This window comes from Erithacus rubecula, assembly GCF_903797595.1.
Source record: "Erithacus rubecula genome assembly, chromosome: 5".
NCBI lineage: Eukaryota > Metazoa > Chordata > Aves > Passeriformes > Muscicapidae > Erithacus > Erithacus rubecula.
In genome coordinates this window covers 44,552,613-44,571,104 of record NC_136687.1, presented here as the reverse complement: position 1 = coordinate 44,571,104, position 18,492 = coordinate 44,552,613, and the positions used below count along the sequence as shown (strand labels likewise).

The following is an 18,492-nucleotide window of genomic DNA, read 5'->3' as shown; positions in this document are numbered from 1 at the left end:
GATGAGGGTGTGTGTGTGATGATACTTACGTTGTATTGCTACCCCAGAACACTCAGACATCATATGCCTTTTTAAAAGAAATAACATTTGGATTGCTTTCTTCAGTAACCAAATGTAAAGGTAAGATGGGGCAATGAGATACCATGGTGATGCTAAATACTGAATGAGCAACTTGTGTGGCCAGTGTGATATCATCTAATCTACTTCTTAGTGCAACCAGTAAAATGCTTGAGAAATTAATTTGAAAAATAAGTGGAAAAAGACTTTTAAGGATGTTGTAGAGCAATCTAGCTTGAAAAGAATCTCTGAAAGTCACCTGGTCCAATCCTATTCTGAAGCAGAGCCAGCTGTGGTTCTTGAAGTTGTGCTTATAGCAAGATGCTATAATGCCACATAAGAGAGAAACAATGGTTTTAATTTTAGCCATTCCAGAATAGTGGGTAGAAATGGACCTGGTTAATGTAAAGGCTATTCATTTGGACAATGCCTAAATTTAATTTGATAGCTAACACTAGGTACCCCAAAGACTGCAAAAGTAGAATAAATAAAGTTCCACAGTTCCACATAATTTCTCCATTCCAATGTAACCTTTTAACATTGTATTTTTAATTTTTAAAATGAAATAGCATTTAAACCACCTAATGAGGCCAGAGCCAATGGAATGTTTTGAAAGGGAAGAATATGTTTTGGCAATTCTGCTTGATACATGTCAGAATATTTAGAGTCTGATCCAGATTCGAATTGAAACCATATCCCCCTACTACCATGAAGTTATACATTGTTAAGGCTGCTTCCAAAAGCAAAATGTCTCTATCTGGTTTTGCTCTCTGTACTGAGTGCTTTAACAAGCTGAGTGGGTCTTATGTGTGAAAAATAAGTTAGATTCCTTCCAAGTACAAGTTAATCACAGTGATAACTTTGGTTGAAGTAATTTTTGAGGGGCATTCTAGGAGAAAAGGGGTGGGGAAGAGAGGAGTAACCGTGCTGTTAAAATGCTTGACTTCAGCAACAGCAGCTCAAAATGCTAATGAAAGGACATTAGTTTTAATGTCACTTGAGGAAATGAAAGTATATTTGACCTTTTGATCATCAAATAAATGATGCATCCTACCTCTGGGGAGGTTTGCATAATGAAAGGTTTCTAGGGCTGAACATAAAACAGTCTTGCTCAATGTCTATCTGGAGCAAATCACCTTGTCTGCGGTGATGATTTTATGGTTTTTTCTCCATTACAGAGGTTATGTACTAGCTTTTGAAATAAAATGTGGGAAACTGCCATGCCTGTTGTTGTTGCCAAGTATTTACGCTGACCTGTTTCCATCACTTACTCAGAACACATTTTCAATCTGGCTGAGTACAGTGCAGATGTGAAACAGTTGGACATTCTTAAATATGGTGTGGGATTTTTGGTTGTTTTTTTCGTAGACACTGCTGTGAGGTTCATGCAGCCCTGACATAGAAGATGAGGGATGAGATATGCTTGCAGTTGAAAGAGAAAGCCAACTGTGTTGTGAGAAGGCAAAATCTTGAGTTTGAATTCCAAGGTACTGCAGTAGCCCTAAAGAGTCCTAAAGATAATCAGTGAGAAAAGGACTGGGTAAAGGCCAAAGCAAGATATTTAATTGAAAAAATTATTTCCCACCATTTAATGGTTTTATTATCAAAAGGAGTTTTGGTTTGTCTTCTTATTCTCACACATCCCTTGCATATAGTGAAACAAAAATAGTTTTGGGGAGACAAGTAGGAAAATCTTGTGTGGTGAAAGGGTTTAGGTATTATGAGGCAAAGTCTCTTCCCTTGTTCTGCAGTCCTGCCCTTTTAAAGCACACACAACCTATGGAAGCACATTGCCCTGCAAACTATTGAGTCACTGTAGGACAGACATGTAATGAAATTTCAAAAAACTAGAAACTTCTAAAACAATGGATGTTGAAACAAGTTTTACTATTTGGAGCGTGAAACAACCAAGTATGAGATGCTGTGTCAGTGACTGGCACAGCTACAGTATATTTACTATTGGTATAGATTTAGCAGAGTGGGGAAGATTTCCCATGTTTTTCTATGAGCAAAGATGCCCAAAAAAATGTGGTGTGTGCAGGGTGTCAGGAAGTCTGCTATAAACAAAAGTTGAATATAGGTTTCCCAAATCCTGATCCAGTGCTTAAGTGATCAAAGATTGGATATTCATACAAATCACATTGACTGAATTTTCCTAATATGATAATGATTCTTTCAGAGGTGCTGTGTAGAAGGAGATTTCTTTCCTTTTGATGTTGCTTTGCAAAAATGTCTAAGATATTGCAAGTTTACTTTTTATGATATTGTGTAAGCTAAGGGTACTACCCCAGTGATTATGCAGAGAAAGTAGTGCTTCTTAGCTTTAAAATACCAGCTCTTCTTCATTATGGAGACCTTTAGAGTCCAACCCCAAAGAAAGTCCTCTTGGGACAATAGTTTACAGCTGCTGATATCTAAATAAAAAAATCAGATGCCACAATAGACCAGGACTGAGAGAATATAACATATTTCTCTTTAGTCTTTTAATATTTTCAGGAGCCTTTGTTAGCAAGCCTATTGTGAGTATTCCGCTGGTAATACGCATCATCTGAGCTACCCTCTTCCTGATTCCATGGCTTACTCCAAAACAGTCTCTTGAGTACGAAGCTCTCTTCTTAATAAGTACCATCTTTCAAGCTGATGTTGATTGGCATTAGGCCATGTTTGCCTCTCCTGGGCATGTTTCAGTCTCCAATATTTTGTTTTCATTGGGTTTTACTGCTTTAGCTTTTTCTCACTTTTAAGTTCTCCAATAATTTAAGCTCTCCTGTGATTCTGCCAGCCTTTTTGTACTTAAAACCAAGCTCAGTCACTTGGCAGATTTTCCCAAATGCTCAGGTTCTGAAAATATCCCCCTGACTCTGAAGCAAAATATGTCTAGAGGGGACTTTTTCAAGTTTTACGTTTCATCCTTTAGAGCCACTTTCAGTTGCAAGTCACAATTGCTTCAGGTTGGCTGTTTAAAGAGCTCTGCCTAAGCATTGACTTTCCTTAGAGTAGAGTGAGAGTAGGGGTGAATGAAATGTTAGGGAAATTTACTTCACTTCTTTATTCAGCTGTTGATATTCTGCAGGAGATCATAGAATCGCAGAATGGTTTGGGTTGGAAGGTACCTTAAAATCAGCTAGTTCCAACCCCTCTACTATGGAGAGGGACATCTCTACTAGACCATGCTGTTCACAGTTCCATCAAACATGACATTGAACACTTCCAGGGATGGCATTCATAACTTCTCTGGGTTCCTCACCACCCTCAGAGTTAAGATTTTCTTCCTCATACCAAATCTAAACTAACTCTGTTTGGATCCATTCCTCCTTATCCTGTCATTACACACCCTTGTAAAACCTTTCTGGTACACTCCCTGCAGGTACTGGAAGGCCACAAGCAGGTCACTACAAAGCCTTTCTTTTCCAGGTGGAACAAACTCAATGCCCTCCGTCTTCCCTTGCAAGAGAGGTTTTCCATTCCTCTGATCAACTTGGTGGCCTCCTCTGGACTTGCTCCAACAGGTCCATGTCATTCCTGCATGGGGAACTGCAGAGCTGGATGCAGCACTGCAGGTGGGGTCTCATCAGAGTGGAGCAGAGGGACAGGATTACCTCCCTTGTCCTGTTGGACAGGTTTGGTTTTCTGAGTTGCAAGTTCACATTGCTGGGCTATGTTCAGCCTCTCCTCCACCAGAACCCCCAAGTCATCAGGACTGCTCTTGATCCATTCATCCCCCCAGCCTGTGGTGAAATCAATTTAGTCTGTAGGTGCACAAAGCCAGTAGTGATCTCGTTTATGTACATGTGTAGTGAGGATGGTTATAGTGATGAGAAAAAAATTCTTATTTGCATCTGTTTCAGTATAGGAAAGTAGATTGCAATTAATTAGGAAGTTTCTGGTGTGGTAAAAATCATCATATAGGAGGAATGCAAACACATGATTTTTCAAAGAGGAATTGAATTCCATATGTGTTATGCCCTCTCCCAGCTAGGAATTACTTCCAACTTTAAAGGAGATTTGATTATGTCTGTTTAAAAATTAAAAAAAAAAAATCAGCGACAAACCCCAACTCCCTCCTTTCTCTGCCATGCCTAGCCACATTTTCAATACTGAGGATATTTAAATGATTCTAATTTAAACTTTTCTTTCATTACTTTGCTCAAGTTGAGAGAGTGCTTTGATCAACCTTTGAGTTATATAATTTATTAGAGTTAAGGGAAGAGGATAACCCTCAGATGTGTTCTGTGGTAAAGAACTGATGCTTTACCACAGAAAATGTTAAATGTTTGCAGACTGAGAGCATGCTTGGCTGGAAAGGCCAAAAAAGAATAAATAAAATGTGACATGCTTTATTTTGTTATTTATTCCCTAGTAAGAATACAAAACAAAAGTAAAAATAAATAATTTCTTATTCAAAACATGGGCATGAATTGTCTGCAATGCACCTCTGTGGTGGTATCCTCCCACACCATATACGATGTCGAGACATATGCAGTTAGCTTAAAGGCTGTCAGTACAACAGTTTCGTTAAATCCTTCCAGCTTCTTAATATATACATTGTAAATCCTGTGAAGGACACTTGTATATCTTTATTGACACATGTTGGAGACTGCTGTTCTGCTGCATTCTGTAGAATTTTAGCTCTGCTTTTACTTTCTGCAGGTTAGTACTTGCTGCTTTCCTAAGGTGTTTCACTCAGTTCACTCAATTTTGCTGTGTCCAAGCATAAATCTGAACACCTAAATCCATAATTCTTTGGTTGATGGTGCTGACAGGATAATTAGAAACAAGAGCATACAGATTTGCATTTCTAATTCATTGTAGGGTCAAAAATTAAGCCAGTTGAAAACATCGTGTGCAGACGATGTATTGGCTGAGTTAGAGTGAAGAGGGACTATGCAACAAGATGTAGGGATCTGGGTGAAACCCTCTCTCTGAGCTGCAAGAGTAACTCTTACAGTATAGCTGTCCTTTGAATAGCATGATTTTCCCTCTAAAATGAGAAGTAAATGGGTGAGAATAGCTGGCTTTCTCTCAGGTTCTGCAGAACATCAGTCAAGCTTACTGAAATGACACACCCTGTATTAGAACCTGTCTGTTTTACAGAGAAAATTAATGTGCAAAACTGAAAATGGAAATGCTGAGGTCACTCTGTGAATAGCATAACTTAGTGCACAGTGCTTGAAATTAGTGCTAGCCTGAGCAAAAATATCAGCCCTGAAAGATGCTGATGGACTTGCAGGTGACATATTTATTGCTGGTCCTGCTCATCATCCTCATTTGCTTGACAGGGAAACACATCACAACAGAGTCACTACCAAGAGTTACTGCAATAGCTAATGCTGCTATATTCTTTTGGGACTGAAGCTATTGGGATGGTAGGCTTCTTAATAATTCCTGTATCAGATCTTTTCATGTAGTTAGGTGATTTCTTTGGCCCATTGATTCAGTGTTCATTTGCAGTTAGCAATCAACAGTAATTTAATTCTGTTTTTTACTATGTTACCTGTCAGGCTCTGCGGTCCTTTGTCTTTGTAAATCTTAACAGTGATTTAAACAGAATAATTTATGTATGCTTAGTTTTGCTTCAATGTTGAGTGTTTGCTAAGATTATTTGAGCCACTCCTGATTTTATGCTTCTGTGTAGAGTAATTTCAAAAGCTGGATCTAGGTTAGGTTCCTAATAGTGTTACAAATTTCTGTTTGAACCACATACAAGCTGAGGGTAGGTGCAGGATGGTGTAACTGTGCTAACATCGTTTTCGCTTCCAGAGGGAGAAGACGTAAAACATGTGGTAGTGCTATTTACACAATAAAGAGCTGCATACAAAGGGTAAAGTGATTGAGTGGAAAGCAGGAAATGGTAATAAGTCATCTGCCAGCTGCAAAGGAGGAGAAAGTATAGCAAAATACAGGTGAGTCTTAGGTGTAAGTATGACTAAATGGAATATGTTTTGGAGACTTACAGGACATGCAACCATAACTGCAAGCACAAGATGCAGAGGACTAAGGGCCAGGAGAAATTATGATCTGATCTAATCTACCTGCCTGTGTTCAAGACAGAAAACCTGACAGAAACAACACATAGGCATTGATCCCACTGCTTGTTTTTATTTGAAACACATCTTCCCAAAACAGTCTTGATTTGAAACAAAACTTTTCCATTACTATTTAGTTGCTACCAAAGTTAGTCAACTTCACGGTTCAAAAAACAAAACAATACTATTTTTTAAAATCTGCATTTGCTAGCTTTACTTGCAAGTTATTTATAACTTATAACATTGGTCCAAAGAAATCCTTTAGGATTTAGTACTTTTTATGAGAAGATACCAGCATAGTCTGATTATAGTCTCATTTAATAAATTAAACAGATCCTTTAAAGTATGAGAATTTTCTCCAGTCTTTACAATTTTTTTTATTCTTTCCCACACCCACTTAAACTTCCAACAAATTTTTAAAATAATCTACCTCCCAGATATTTATGCAGAATTTTTAATCCTTTGGTTTCAACCAGAATAACTTAGCTTTCCCCCTTCTAACTCTCTGAGCCCACCAACCCTTTTTGAATTTCCAAAGTAGTTGTCTTCATAAACAATTGAACTAATTTGTAAATTATGTTTCTGGGACTTCCAGTTTTCAGTTGTAATTTCTGCCTAGATCTTTCTGTTAGATTATCTTAGAGTTTCCTCAGTTTAAGGGAACTGGCCATTCTGAAGCTCAGTGACAGGACTGTGTTTGCTTAATTCTTCCTCCATATTTTACTTTCTCATCTGATCCCTACTGCTTTTTCTTTTCATGTGTGCCTTGTAACTTTAACATTCTTCGGCCAGTTTCCAACAGATGATCCATGAGAATTGGGATTTTCCATTTATATAATCACTTCAACAGGACTGTGATGTGAAGATCCATGCTACCAAAATCTTCAGCTTCACCAGCCATACTGTACACTTCATCACAGGTGAGGGGGATGTATTTCTTAGACAGGAATTTGGCTTGGTTTTTCCTCTTCAACTCTTTCACAGTCCGTGAAGTTCTTTAATGTGTCATTCATTCATGGAGTCTTTTCCATTTGATGACATGCAATGGAAAAAATGTCGACATTAGTAGAGATATACAAGATAAATGGAGGCTCAACAGGATTATGATTTGAAGCAAAACTTTTTCCTGTCCTGCCTTGGGTTTTTTCGTCCGTTATCAAAATAATTTAGTTTTGTTCCAGTTTAGGATAGTCGATTACTGCTTTTGGTGAGAACTTTGAGAAAGATTGTGGAAAACATAGTTTCATCACACTTTTTTTCTGGAATCTGTCTTAAACCTTATGGGATGTGATTTAATAAGTTTCTGAAATTAGTTGTCAATACTAACTTTATGTCCACCTGTGTATATCCAGCTACCTAATTTTGTTTGAATAATTCCTGCAGCCTATAATTCCTTGGTCTAGTGCTATACTACATGATGGTGTTTCAGTTGAGTGACTTTTTGAATCTTCCAGGAGCTCACAAATTTGAGAAGAAGGAAAAATAACTTTTGCATACCTCACTCCATTATTTTTCCTGTGTACTGCCTTTATTTTCTTCTTGTCTGAAATACTGCTTCCAACTGCTTCAGCTTCCAACCTTGTGGAAAGTCCTTCCCCCTGTATTCCTTCATTCTCATCAGCTGTGTCTTTGTACCCTCCGATTTTGTGGTATTTTTTAAAAATAGAGAGATTGTGTGTAAGTAGTAAATCCACTGTGAGTTCTGAATATTGGATGTCTAAGTGAGGAAGAATCAGGCCAAATGGAACTTAGGTTAAAACAAATAGTACACTTGGAAATTATATTTTCATTCCAATCTTTAAATAAATGGGGGGAGGGGAAGTTAAGTTGAAAGAAAGTAGTTCATAATTTGGGAGAATACAACACAAGACTGGCTCAATGACAAAGGAGAGAAGCTACTTCTTGATTTTTCAAGGGAACAGAAAACTAGGTGCCCATCAATGTGGAATTCTGCTTAGGCCTTGCCTCTTTACTAGGTGACCTGATATATGGGCACTCCGGGGTCTTTTGGGAAGTTCCTCTTGATTTGTGTGTTTGCAGTGGGGAACAAACCAGTAGGCTGAACAATGGCCATAGGCTGGAAATATGTAAGATTTGGGGCCAGTGAAGTCCAAAGAAGGCATTGGATCAGAGAATCATCTGTTGAATGTGTGTGACTTGACAAGTTGGAAGAGGTGGCTTGTTTCGGTTTTTATCCCTTTGCTTTCAAGACATTTTGGGTGTGCACACAATTGTTGACAGAAGTGCATTCCTCCTGTGTAGAAGAAGCCTGTGCAGCAGCTAGCTTTTGCCTCTGTGCATTGTCAGCATGCAGTGCTTAGCAGACTTTGTGCAAAAATTTATATATCACATTGCTATATAATTTTCAGAGGAAGAGGGATTTGAGACAAGTTGCACAGGGGTATTGATTGTCCTTAACCTGCCCTGCCTGGTTGGGTCCCTTTGTTGGGTGACCCTCCTTTCCTCAGACATGCACACACAGTGGCAATATGACAGTGACTTTCTTCATATGGGACCAGGATTTTGAGTTTGGTGAGCATCAATCCCTCATTTCAGGCAGTTGGTTGAAGGGGCAGCACATGGAGGAAAAGATGATGTTGACTTTGAGCTTCATGGCTTCTTAGCATCTTCTTAGCTTCTTTATTGCATGTTTTGCTCTGCTGCATTGCCTTGCTTGCAATTACAGTCTGCTGCATTGAATGCTTTGCTTAAGTTCTTGCATGGTCAGAGAAGGGGGTCTTTTGTTTTTTTCCTCTAAACCTATGTACCTTTAAAGCACTGAAAATTGAAGTTAATTGAAGCAAGTGTTCAGGCAAACTTATGGGGAGAGCTGTCTGGAAAGGTACACCAAGGTACACTTGCAAGGTGGATTTCAAGACTCACTTCTGTCATTCCTCTGGTCACAAGTGCAGCTCCCAGCTTGGAGTCCTGTGGCTTGTGAATTTCTGCTGGGGAGTGAAAGAGAGGCCCATAATATACAGCAGTGTAGGCCCAGTTAGAAAATAAAAGTGCTTTCTTCCATACACGCCTTGGCTAACACGATAGGAACACTTGAGCTGCACAGTCACACACAAACAGTATGCATTAGGGAAAGACCACAAATATGCTAAAAATCATAATCTGATAAACTCAGATGCTTTCAAAATACAAATGCCCTGTCATTTCTTTTCATAACAAAAACGATCCTTTAAGACTTTACTGCAGTTGAATATTCACAATGCAAGCATCAACAAAACTGATGGTTATTTCAGCACCTAATGTGGTGGAAATTAATATTTTGGGACCCAATCTTTCCACATGATATTTCTAATAGGAGCCCACAGTGCAGGATCACCATCTGATTAGATAGCTGAAGTAAAGCAGATTAAATATGCAGATATGGAGATTTATTTTCCAGACCATTTTCCATTCTGAAACTTATTTTTTTTAATCACTATTTTAATCTCTTCAATGCAATCAGAAATTTCTTTCCAAAATCCTGAGTCCATCCTGTCTTGAAGAACGGAATAGTTTATGACTTCTCAATTTTTTTTCCCACCCAAGACTCAAACCAGCTGCAGGCTTCACTTTGTTTCTTCTTCTCTCGCTCCCAGATTAAAATCCCAGAGTCTTGGGTCTTGGCAAGAAAGTGCAGCAGCTTTTTTGCTGTGGGTTATTGGGGGTTGGGTGTAGAGGAGTGAAATGGAATTGGATTTCCATGCCTGCCTGTACTGCATGTGCAACCAAAAGCAGCTGTTATGAAGTACCCAGCTGGATTAGGGGGACTAATTTGGTACATGACTGGTGAAGCACCCCTTACTGCTGCTTTTTCCTGCTGCTGGCAAGATTCTTAGCCAATTCTGGTTGGTATAGGACCCCTCTCCTAAAGACTGTTTCTGAATATGTTTTGTTATTTAAGATGCACTGATCTTAGTAATTTATGCTATTGTTCCATCAATGTATCATTTTTCTGTGGCTTCACTTTTCTAGTGCCATTCATATAATATTAAACATAGCTTTTCCTTTTAAAATACTAACATCTAGGATTAATTTAATCCCGTATTTTTTCCTGGATAACTTAAAGTTTTGGAGGAATGACTCCCAAAAAAATATTAACATGTCCAAACCTCAGTCTAAACATGAAATTAAACCAGGATTCAATAGGTTTGGATGAAAGCCTGCTCTTGGGCCGTCCTTAGAGTACATACTGAATCAATGTTGAATCTGTCCTAACAAGTCTGACAGCCTTGCTGCATTGCCTAGTACCTTTGGATCTTCTGTGTTAGGGAGTTTCTTCTGCATTATCCATATCTGAAACATCTCAAACTCAGACAAGCAAAACTTCTGAGACTTAGATGGAATTAGTTAGAGAATGGAAAGGGATTATTACTGAAACCTGATGTTGCCAATTTGTAGCTTGTTTTTCTTGCAGGTAAGACTTTTTAGTACCTTTCTCAACAAAGGGAAATGTTTCCAAAGAATTTTGCACCTTAGGCTGTAACTATTTTAACAGAAAGATTTGAAAGCAGTCAGAGCTTCATAGCATGAGAAATTCTGGTAGGGAAAACCTGTAAACCAGGTAAAATGAGCAACTGAGTGTGACATGCATTCAATTCAAGGCACACCTACAAAAGGAAGGAACTTGTAATTTCTTTCTAAGGCTGAGTTAGGGCATCACATTACCAATGTTCTGCTTTCTAGTTTTTTGGAAATTCCTTGAATTTTCTCTTAGCTCTAAACATGACTGCTTGTGTGGTGTTCTTTTATCAATTAGCATTACCCTTATGTTTAATATGGAAAATGTACTCCACTTTTTTGAAGAGACATCTGAGGAACCATGAGAAGTTCTATGTCACATATAAAACTGTAGTATTATAAGCAATGTAAGTATTACTCAGCTATAAATCAGTGGAAAAGCTTACACTTTCATTACACTAAAGCAGAACCATCTGTAATGCCACCTAATATGGATGAAAGGAGCACACTGGAACTGGCAGCTGTTAATGAGGAAAAAATGGGGAAAAAAGTAAGGGTTGTAAAGGCCTTTCCTATTTTACTCAAAGGGAGATAATTATTTTTCTACAAGCTAATCTTTAATTTTATAAAAAAAAGAACATATAATTGATCTGAGAATAGGAAGAGAAAGATAATAAGAAAATAAATATTAGAAGGAAGAAGAGTAGAAACTTCAAATTGCTCAGGAATTGTTTGAGTTGAACATTTTGTAATCCACCACCAAGAGTGATAATTTGCTTACTTTGTAAACATCTGAATTTTTTTGAGTTCTCCAGTAACAACACAAATTGCTATACTTCCTTTTTTTTTGAGGTTAGAATGGGTTCATCATGTGACTGCTGTCTTTCTTCTGTTCTGTTTCTGTTCTCACAGAAGGGTCTCCTTTTCTCTGCTTCCAAGATATATGTATCTCTTTCACCTTGTTTCTTGATGGAAATTCTTTATCTCTGCCTTTCAACTCTCTTGCTTTCCAGAATGGAAGGTGTATGTTATTCCTTCTCTACTTTCTGCCCTTATGATGGGCTGTTATCTATCACTTATCCTATTCTGACAGACAAGTTGCAACCCTTACAAAGGTCAGACTTGGGGGTGAGGTTTGTGTCCATCTATGTCTTCAGATAAATGAGAAGATTGTGGCTGTACTGCTTTCTGAATTGCATAGTAAAACTGCAGGAAAAGAAGGGAGGTGTAACAGGTAAGTAATCTGTTGTCCTGACACAAGATTCCAACAGGGTAAAGTTAAGGAAGGCTGAGCTGTGATCCTTGTTTGCAAATGTTCCGTAGCTCATTGTATCTCCTTTAGTTTGGTTCATAAGAATTTTTATCTAAATAGACTAAATTAATATTTATATCCTGGTGCATACGTTGTCATAAAATACACTGTTTTAATTGTAAGTGTCAGTTTGGGTTGTCAAATGCAGTGTCTTTGCCCTTAACCAAATAAAAACCAGACTCAGTGCACCCACACAGTGCAGGGAGGAACATGGGTATAACATTATGGTAATATTTCATCTAATATAGTTGAAGCCACTGGTATTCACCAGCATTGGGCTGTGGGCCAAAATTCAGCCTCAGAGCACTTCTAGGGGCTGCTAGAGTTGTTCTGTTGGCTAAACTCCCCCATTTTTCTCCTCCCTCCCCTTCCTCTTCCCTCTGCTTCAGTGTCTAAATTAAGTAGTTTGGGAGGCAGGAGAATTAACTCTTTTAAGGCTAGGGAAGAATGTGGAGGTAACCCACTAAAGCAAGTTTAGGATCTTCCAGGCTGCATATAATTGTTGCTGCTGAAAATAATTGTTTTAAGTTTAACATTTGGGAAAGCCTGGGGACAATTGTATGTTAATATTGTACAGCCTTTTGGAAATAAGGGAGGAATGTGGCAATGATAGCTCTTCAGTAAAGCAAAGGTGAAGGGACACCAGTGCCTGTTTACATCATTGCTGCCTCCTTTACCACACTCAAGGCACCACCAATTTCACTGGCACAGAGGCATCATCTTTGTTCTGTCCAAGAACCTGATCTTCCTACAGTGCTCATACTTTTCTAAAGCCTGGTGTTGCAGCTCTCAAATACCTGTTCCCTGACACAGAGAGAGCTCTCAATGATAAGTTTTGGGAAGTCCCAAGAAGGCAAATGGCATGCTGGCTTGTAACAGGACTAGCATGGCCAGCAGAACAAGGAAGGTGGATGGTCCTCTCTATGTGGCACTGGTGAGGCTACATCTCGAGTACTGTATCCAGTTCTGGCCCCCTCACTACAGGAAAGACAGATGCTGAGTCCAGAGGAGGGCAGTGGAACTGGTGAAGGATCTGGAGCATAAGTCCTGTGAGCAGTGGCTGAGAGCTGGGCGTGTTTAGCCTGGAGAAAAGGAGACTTGGGAGACCTGACTCTGTGTAACTACCCAAAGGGAGATTGTAGTCAGATAGAGAGTTGGTCTCTTCTACTAAATAACAAGGCATAGGATGAGAGGAAATGGTCCAAAATTGTGCCTGGTGAGGTTTAGACTGGATATTAGGAAAGATTTCTTCACAGGAAAGGTTATCAAGCATTGGAACAGACTGCACAGGGAAGTGGTGGAGTCACCATCCCTTGAGGTGTTTGAAAGATGTGTAGAGGTGGCACTTAGGGACATGGTTTAGCTGTAGACTTGGCAGTAATGGGTTAACGGTTGAACTCAATAACCTTAAAGTCCTGTGCAAATCTAAATTATTCTATGATCCCATAAGTACCTCTGAGCATGTCCAATTATTCCAGAATTTTTAAGCTTCCTTCTCTGCTTGTTTATATTCAGATCTTTGAATGTAATGTTGGGCCAGAGTCCTCAGAGTCTTCAGTGTAAATACAACGTATTTCTCTTTATTCTTAATCTGTTCTTCTCTCTTTTTGATATCCTGGTTTGTTTTTTTTTTTCTTTCACATTGATCAATTTTACTTTCTTTCTTTGTATTATTCTATTGTCTTTTTTCTTCTTCAAATCTTTAGTTGCATCACCAAGTTCAAGCTCTCCCCATTTGTTACTTGACTTTCACCCTATTTCTCTTCACCATGTGTTTTCATTGCTCTCAGCTCAGACTGCTGTCTTTGTTTTCAGCCAGAAATCTTTTCACTCAGCTGGAAGGATGCAGCAGCCTTGCTTTATTGGACAAACTGGGAAGTGGTTTGTGTAGTAATTTCTAGGTGGTGGGTCAGCCTCTGCTTCTGTGAGCTCTTGGGTCTCTGAGACATGCTATTCCATGGTGTGTCTCCTCTGCTCCTTGCCAGATCATAGAGACTGTGTCTTGAAACTGCTGGAGAGAGAGTGGAAGATGCCAGCTATAGTCCCCAGGAGCTGCAGCCTGTGGTTTGTGTGTGGGGCTTGTTTTTCAATCATCCACTATTTTCAGAATTTCTGTAAACCCCACTGGAAAGAAATTATTCCCTTCTGCTGACCTGTCAGGATGGGGCCAAAACATCAACCGAGGTTTGGACCTGCTGCGGAACAGCATCTTTAGTAAGAAAGACTCAAACTTTTGGGTTCCTGAAAATTTTTAAAAGCCCTGATTTTTCAGAGGTGGTGCCTGTCATCTCTGTGCAGAGTACTTCAACAAATGAGGAGGACAATGCTGCTGCCATTAAGAGACTTAAGAGACCCAATTTTTGTGTTTGAGACTGTGTGGGCAAAACAAGACCTGGAAACAGGCATAAAAACACTGGGCAGGAGAGGCGTCTCTGACACACTTGTGCTGACAATGGGATGTTTTGCAGTGCAGCTTTAGGTTGTGCAGGGGCTTTGGCTCAACAAGTGCTGGTTGCCTGAAACACAGCTGATTGGTTTGGAGGTTTTGCATTAATAAAAGTTAGTCCTACAGCCACATCTCCATCCTCTCACTCTAGAACAGCCTGCTGTTGTACCAGTGGAATTACTGTGCACTCTAGACTTTAAATCCATAAATTGCTAATGCCAGACTGTTTCGATGAGCAGCTTTTTGATATCCTTTACATGTTAAAAAGTACTCAGGCCTGTTGACAAAGCAAAGAAATGGTGTCAAAAATAATTTTAAAACCTTTTGACCTGCAAGCTTTAAGAGAATTAGGCACAGATTCTTTGCTTTAAGCCTCTTGGTGACAAGAAATATGGTCCTATGCTAGCCAGTTTGATTGACAGCAGCGTTTGTAGTTTCAGCTGCTAATACACTATGCTCCTTGTATATTCCTAGTGTGTAAATATAGAAGACTATTTGTCACCTGGGTTGATGGATTATGCATAAGTGAGACAATGTGGTTAAAATTCTAAAGCATAAATGGAAAAGCATAAACTTTACATAACTCATAACACAATGCTTAAAGCTCATAATGAAGTATCCTTATTTTAATCAAGGGAAACTGTCAGACTTTCAAACAAGCAAAGATTATGCAGCTGGCAGGATGTGTGGGGCTTTTTATAGCTCCATGCTACTAACCTGCATCATTGGATTTTTGACAACCATAATAAAATGTATTGGAAAATTGATTAGTTTTAAGAGACTCCTCATAGCCAGCTGCTTTTATTTGTAAATGTCATGTATTCAGCCGTTGTAGGCTTCATCTCTTCAAGTAGAATTCTTGGCTGAATGTGAACCTTTGCATAGGTATAAAAGAGCTCTTGTTTCACACTCTTCAATTAGTTTTCAGCATTTTCATGTGTATTTGCAGAAGGAAAATTTTCCTAAAGGCTTTCCCACCATAAATGGTTGTGTATTTATTTATTTCCTGCCATGACATAATTACAAATTATTTGTGCTCTTGAGATGTCGTAAATTTGTAATAATACCAAGATGACTTTGTAATTGATATTTTCAGAAAATTCCAGCATTTTTTTCAAGGAAAAGAGCATGGTTAAGTTATTAATTTTTGGGTAGAAAAAAGAGAATTTGCCATGAAAAGCGTGTTATCACCTCTTGAAATATGCAGTAAAATTGGCATTTTCAGCATGCTGCTCTTATCTTTATTTGCTGATAGAGAGAATATCCAGATTTTTTAACTTTAAGGGAAAGGCTATGGTTAGGTTCATATTACTCAGCATTTAATAAGTATGAAGTACAAGAAAAAGAGACATAGCCTTGTATAAACCTTTCACAGATTTTGTTTAAGGAAAGCACTTTTCATAGCATAAATTAATCTAAATAAATGTAAGTTCAAAACAACTTCTCCTTTAATCTGTCTTTTAATTACATAGAAATCTGTCTTCTGAAACACTTTTATAGACTAAGCTATCCTGCTGACTTGTGGGCATTCTATATGAGGTGCAGTACTTGAGTGTAAACTGGTATGTCTTTTGTAAACCACTCTGAAGCAGATTTTGTGAGGCCACATCCTGCCCTTCTACTGTACACTGAGTCCTAATGTCAATGGCAATTTAATTGCATGTTTTGAGAGGGCTGTGCCCTTCAGTATTTTTTTGTTCTACAGAGGTATTATAACAGAGTGTTTGGTTTCTGATTAGATTCTAATTTTTATTATTTTTTTTTTAATGATGCGATGAGCTTTCTGTGGCTGACTGCTGGCATTTAACATAAAAAGCCTAGACTCAGATGATACAAAGATGAATATGAACATAGGCATCAGGATGATTATTTTATTTGATTCCAACAATGAGGGATTCAATTAGATGTGTTTTATCATTTGTTCTGTTAACTCACATATTTACTTTGTTACTTTAGAAACCAGCTTCTGAACCCAAGCATGCCCACAGCTGAAATAAGTTGTATTCTCAGATGAAATGTTTTAAAGTGTTAGTTATTTTCAGTGGATTATTTTAACTAGCTGCAGTAGCTTTTCATATGTTTGAGTCTCTGCTGTACTCTAGACTGGAGGATCCAATTGTCACTTTACTTTGTGGTAGTTTGTGCATTTCTCAGTGAAGCCCTAGAAAATCACTTGGTAAAATGGGTTAAAAGAGAAAGGTAACATTCACTTCAGTTTATTCACACTATACACCTATAGTATGACAACATGTAACATTTATTAAACATTCTGACTCAGAAAAAATGTGCAAAGGGCATTGCTATAATAAGATTATATAATAAAAAATAACAATAAAAAAGCAATTCTAGAAGAGAAGATGGCTAGCCTGTGTTTCATTTGGTGTGGATGTTACTTCTCAGTTTTTAGTAGACTTTTTCACCTCTGTACCTGGAGGAATTCTATTTATGGCTAGATGTTAAGGGCAAGACCTTATTTACATTGTGTGGATAAAACTCATTTAAGCAAAAAGAGAAATAAAATAATTCTTATGGTTTTGTAGAGGAGAAATTGCCCTTCACTTTTTCTTATTTCATTCTTTGAGCTTGATGGTGTTATTCAAAGACTGGGAAGTCGAAAAGAAACTGTTTAAATAAGGTTACTTGAGTTCCTAGCTGTTATAGGTAGCTATGTTTTAATCCTTCATTCTGTGTATATTGAGCTCCACACTTTATCATGTTGCCTAATTAAGTGTAATAAAAGTTATCTAGTCTGTTTGGGTAAATACCAAGGGATAACTTTACTATTGGTTGACTACCAGTTCTCTTCAAAAAAAGTCTTTGCCCTCACTGTGATTTGTTTTCCTTCAGCATTCAGATGCAGATTTCTATTACAGCTTTCAATTACTTGGTTAATTTTGGACTCTCAATACATTCTCAGAATGGAAAAAGAAAGCTTGTGGTCACTCACCTTGTTGTGCATTCTGTGGATTCTGCTCTGCTAAGAGATCTTCCCTAGGATGCACAGCATTTTAAGATCAGTTTTGAAAAATTTGAAAAACCAGGTTCACCTCCCCTCACATATAAAAAGAACTCACAGATTTATTTTCCTGCTGATTGTCATTTAAGAGCTGTCAAGCTGTCCATTATAGCTCCTTCTAGCAACCTCAAAGATTATGAAAGCAGCATCCATACTTCAATATTTCTCTATAATTTACCTGTTTCTCCTTTTTTAGTTATGATTTTTAAATTTATTTTTCTAAGTGTTACTCTGATATAGAAAAATGTCCTAAACATTTATTCTTTCTAAAAAAAAATAATTCACAATTCTTCTGGTTTTTTGCATCTGATATAATGCAAAGATTCATGAAAACATATTCTCTCAAGTGGTATGAAAATGTTATATCTAGTTCAGCTGCAAAGTGTAAATATAATCTGTGATGTAACTTTTTTCAAGTACAAAACTGACAGATGATGATACAAAGCTGCTTATGAGCAAGAAATACTTAAAATTAAGTTGTAAATGGGAATCTTTGTTTTGCATGACAAATGAACAGAAATACTAATGCTGGATGGCCATGGCTGTCATCCAGTTTATAGCTTTTCATTTTTTCAATTAGAATAAAAAAATGCTAACCAAAGCAGATGTGTTATTAACCCTTCAAGGCCTTCCAAGTCTTGCCAAATTCTGGGCTGATTGTGTGAGGAAGAGTGCACCTTTAACTTTTGTATGTTGGGGTTTGTGATTTATTCTTATAGAAAACCTGGGGAAGTAGCTTGGCTAATAAGGGTGGACTGATGTGCCAGGGCTTGGTTTTACCATGCTGTAGAAACTGATGCTACTGATGTAATACTGGAATCATGTCAGTGTTGTAGTAACTTTTACTTTGAGGCATGCTGCTCTGCTTACATTGAAAGACTGAGTATGAATTTTCTTCCCTCAGAGCTCTTGATGCTTGAGTATTTGTTATATGCTTTAGAGGTCAAGCAGATTCTTGAAATTGATTCAATAATACGTAATAGATTGACTTGGTTTGATTTCGTTGTTGTTTTTGAAGTCAACGTGGTTTGGTGAATTAGAGAATCTGTCTGTTTAATGAAACAACTTCTGAAGTAAAGGGGAACATACAGAAATAGGAAGTCATTAACTTCTGATGTTGCTCAGTGCATCAAGACTTCAAATTATGTCAAAACCAACATAGTGCACTAGTGTGTAAGAG

At 38.0% G+C, this 18,492-nt stretch overlaps 1 long non-coding RNA gene across 1 annotated transcript in view; it reads left to right on the top strand.

The window, feature by feature from the left end:
• Window positions 1–15,653, top strand: part of LOC306802342 — a 42,177-nt gene extending 26,524 nt beyond the window's left edge. The window contains exons 2-5 of the long non-coding RNA XR_013774341.1: window positions 1,236–1,297; window positions 1,426–1,544; window positions 6,934–7,003; window positions 13,843–15,653. This is a non-coding gene — a long non-coding RNA (uncharacterized lncRNA). The remainder of the gene's footprint in view (window positions 1–1,235; window positions 1,298–1,425; window positions 1,545–6,933; window positions 7,004–13,842) is intronic.
• The last annotated feature ends 2,839 nt before the right edge of the window (window positions 15,654–18,492 follow it).